At 51.5% G+C, this 4,085-nt stretch overlaps 2 non-coding genes across 2 annotated transcripts; both read right to left on the minus strand.

Annotated features, from left to right (window-relative positions):
- Window positions 1–358: 358 nt before the first annotated feature.
- On the minus strand, window positions 359–437 carry LOC114681953. The gene has a single exon (XR_003732967.1). It is a non-coding gene; the product is annotated as a small nucleolar RNA SNORD115 (small nucleolar RNA).
- A 1,762-nt stretch (window positions 438–2,199) lies between these two features.
- On the minus strand, window positions 2,200–2,278 carry LOC114681951. Its single transcript, XR_003732965.1, has one exon. It is a non-coding gene; the product is annotated as a small nucleolar RNA SNORD115 (small nucleolar RNA).
- Window positions 2,279–4,085: the final 1,807 nt, after the last annotated feature.

The following is a 4,085-nucleotide window of genomic DNA, read 5'->3' on the forward strand; positions in this document are numbered from 1 at the left end:
AGGCCTTAGAAGGCGAGGGCACATGATGTTTAGAGATCCCAGCCCTTGGTTTGCTATTTACAATTACCTGAAATGTGCCAAGATGCTGCAGGCTCTGAAATGGCACTCCGGGTCATGAAAGATAGCACAAGAGACAGGGACATGGGCAGCGTGTTGGCCGCTAAAGCCTTGCCCGAGGCTAGAGAGTCACAAGAGGTGCTTTGGAATGGAGCCCTGAGGGATCTCCTAGGTATGTGCACCAGAATAGCTAGGATTCCCCAGGACGGGAAACAGGGCTTTGGGAAGCAGGGCCTGCGAATTGGGCCTCAAGGAAGCCACAAGGCGACCAGGCACCTGTTTCTCCCCTGCCCTGCAGCCTGGGCCACAGCGTAATCCTATTGAGCATGATTTTTATGTCATCAATTCTCTTCGTGACATAGGTTTGTCATCATAGACCCAGGTCTCCGGAGAGCACAGCTACACATGCGTTTAGGACACAAACAACATTGCTTACCAGGGCTGCCAGTGCTGATGAGGGCCTTGGCTGTGAGAAGGTTAGGTCCAAAGGATAGCCCGGCCTGGTGAACTCTGCTTCAAGGGATGCAGCAGAATGAGATCTCTTCTTCCTAAGGGCACCTCTTTGGGAGGAAGAAAGGGGAGGATGTCAGGGCACTCTTGAGATGGGCCACTGATGACACTGCACAGTCGGAGGGATTATGGGACCATGGTCTGAACCCATAACAAGGTTTAGTAAATCTCTGGCCCTTGGAACATCAAAGAGTGACTCCTGCCACACAGGAAGGGATCAGTGTCTTTCTGGCCTGCCCAAATTTTAACTTGAGATTTTCAGAAAGGGCACCATTCCCCTCGTGCTCTGACTTTGAGACTTAGACTGATGACAATTGTCAAGGCACTGTACAGAGCTAATTACAAATTTTTTCCTTGTGATTCCTGCCTTGGCCCCATCAAGTCAGAGACATGTCAGCAGTTCTCTGTGGTAGAGCACCGTATGGATGTATATATAATGACTGATACCCACAGACAAATCAATCCATAAAAAATTCCAATCTATCCAGCGGGTCATTTGCTAGTCCCCAGCCTGTGTCACATGCCTGGTCTACACCGCTGGGGAAATTCCACATCACAGTGGTCACAGACGTGTGTTTTCAGAGCTTTGTCGGATATGTATGGATGGAGCTGAAATACAATGGGAACGCCTATGGTTGGGAGGCTCTGAAAACAGTGAGGGCTCTTGGCCTCGTGGCCAGGAAGAGTTTGCCTTCCCTGAAACACAATCTCGCCTTGGCAGCTGGGGAATGGTGCATCGAGGTCAATCAAGTTGCCTCTCTAAGTCACATGGGGAGAGAACGCTTTGTGGGTCCAAATCAGCAGTAGAATGTTCCAGATGTCTCTAAGTGCGGTATGCCCTAGAAGTTGGCGGGGTTCTGCGGGAGCCCTAGGGTGTGTCAGATGGCCCTTCCTGAAAGCCCCTTCCTGGAGGACGTGGGTCTCATGCCTTGTGTCACAATGTGACCTTGAAGGTCTTTCCCTGCCCATCCCAATCTGTTTGGGAGGTCCAAAGACAAAACTAGGCTGGGGGTGGAGTTCAAGTGAAGGCTAACTTGTACTATCCCCGTGCCATGACCCAGAGAAGCCCTGGGCCTCCTGACTCCACCTATGGGTGTTGCACGGCAGTCCCTGATCAGTGGCTCCTGTCCAATTCCTTTGGAATGGTCTAGGACAGTGTATACATTTGGAATTGCCATTCAGAACCCACAGGTTGGAGGGATAGAAGTTTGCCGCCATCAGGCCAGAGTCTGGAGGCCTTGCTTCTAAGGTGGAAAGGTTCATGGTGTTTCAGAGGAATTAGAAGGCGAGGGCACATGATGTTTAGAGATCCCAGCCCTTGGTTTGCTATTTACAATTACCTGAAATGTGCCAAGATGCTGCAGGCTCTGAAATGGCACTCCGGGTCACTGAAAGATAGCAAAAGAGACAGGGATATGAGCAGCGTGTTGGCCGCTAAAGCCTTGCCCGAGGCTAGAGAGTCACAAGAGGTGCTTTGGAATGGAGCCCTGAGGGCTCTCCTAGGTACGTGCACCAGAATAGCTAGGATTCCCCAGGACAGGAAACAGGGCTTTGGGAAGCAGGCCCTGCGAATTGGGCCTCAAGGAAGCCACAAGGTGACCAGGCACCTGTTTCTCCCCCGCCCTGCAGCCTGGGCCTCAGCGTAATCCTATTGAGCATGATTTTTATGTCATCATCTCTCTTCCTGACATAGGTTTGTCATCATAGACCCAGGTCTCCGGAGAGCACAGCTACACATGCGTTTAGGACAAAAACAAAATTGCTTACCAGGGCTGTCAGTGCTGATGAGGGCCTTGGCTGTGAGAAGGTTAGGTCCAAAGGACAGCCCGGCCTGGTGAACTCTGTTTCAAGGGATGCAGCAGAATGAGATCTCTTCTTCCTAAGGGCACCTCTTTGGGAGGAAGAAAGGGGAGGATGTCAGGGCACTCTTGAGATGGGCCACTGATGACACAGCACAGTCCTAGGGATTTTGGGACCATGGTCTGAACCCATAACAAGGTTTAGTAAATCTCTGGCCCTTGGAACATCAAAGAGCGACTCCTGCCACACAGGAAGGGATCAGTGTCTATCCGGCTTGCCCAAATTTTAACTTGAGTTTTTCAGAAAGGGCACCTTTCCCCTCGTGCTCTGACATTGAGACTTAGACTGATGACAATTGTCAAGGCACTGTACAGAGGTAATTACAACTTTCTTCCTTGTGATTCCTGCCTTGGCCGCACCAAGTCAGAGACCTGTCAGCAGTTCTCTGTGGTAGAGCACCATATGTATGTATATATAATGGCTGGTACCCACAGACAAATCAATCCATTAAAAAAATCCAATCTATCCAGCGTGTCATTTGCTGGTCCCCAGCCTGTGTCACATGCCTGGTCTACACCCCAGTGGAAAAATCCTCATCACAGTGGTCACAGAAGTGTGTTTTCTGAGCTTTGTCGTATATTTATGGACGGAGCTGAAATTCGTTGGGAACGCCTATGGTTGGGAGGCTCTGAAAACAGTGAGGGCTCTTGGCCTCGTGGCCAGGAAGAGTTTGCCTTCCCTGAAACACAATCTCGCCTTGGCAGCTGGGGAATGGTGCATGGGAGGTCAATCAAGTTGCCTCTCTAAGTCACATGGGGAGGGAACGCTTTGTGGGTCCAATCCAGCAGTAGAATATTCCAGATGTCTCTAAGTGCAGTATGCCCTAGAAGTTGGCGGGGTTCTGCGGGAGCCCTAGGGTGTGTCAGATGGCCCTTCCTGAAAGCCCCTTCGTGAAGGACGTGTGTCTCATGCCTTGTGTCACAATGTGACCTGGAAGGTCTTTCCCTGCCCATGCCAAACTGTTTGGGAGGTCCAAAGACAAAACTAGGCTGGGGGTGGGGTTCAAGTGAAGGCTAACTTGTACTATCCCTGTGCCATGACCCAGAGAAGCCCTGGGCCTCCTGACTCCACCTATGGGTGTTGCAAGGCAGTCCCTGATCAGTGGCTCCTGTCCAATTCCTTTGGAATTGTCCAGAACAGTGTATACATTTGGAATCCCACTCGGCACCCACAGGTTGGAGGGGTAGAAGTTTGGCGCCGTCAACCAAGAGTCTGGAGGCCTTGCTTCCAAGGTGGAAAAGTTCTGGGTGTGTCAGAGGCCTTAGAAGGCAAGGGCACATGATGTTTAGAGATCCCAGCCCTTGGTTTGCTCTTTCCAATTACCTGAAATGTGCCAGGATGCTGCGGGCTCTGAAACGGCATCCCGGGTCACTGAAAGACAGCAGAAGAGGCGGGGACATGAGCAGCATGTTTGCCGCTAAAGCCTTGCCCAAGGATAGAGAGTCACACGAGGTGCTTTGGAATGGAGCCCTGAGGGCTCTCCTAGGTATGTGCACCTGGATAGCTTGGATTCCCCAGGAGGGGAAAACAGGGCTTCGGGAAGCAGGGCCTGCCAATTGGGCCTCAAGGAAGCCACAAGGCGACCAGGCACCTGTTTCTCCCCTGCCCTTCAGCCTGGGCCTCAGCGTAATCCTATTGAGCATGATTTTTATGTCATC

The sequence above is a fragment of the Peromyscus leucopus genome, chromosome 1, assembly GCF_004664715.2.
Source record: "Peromyscus leucopus breed LL Stock chromosome 1, UCI_PerLeu_2.1, whole genome shotgun sequence".
NCBI lineage: Eukaryota > Metazoa > Chordata > Mammalia > Rodentia > Cricetidae > Peromyscus > Peromyscus leucopus.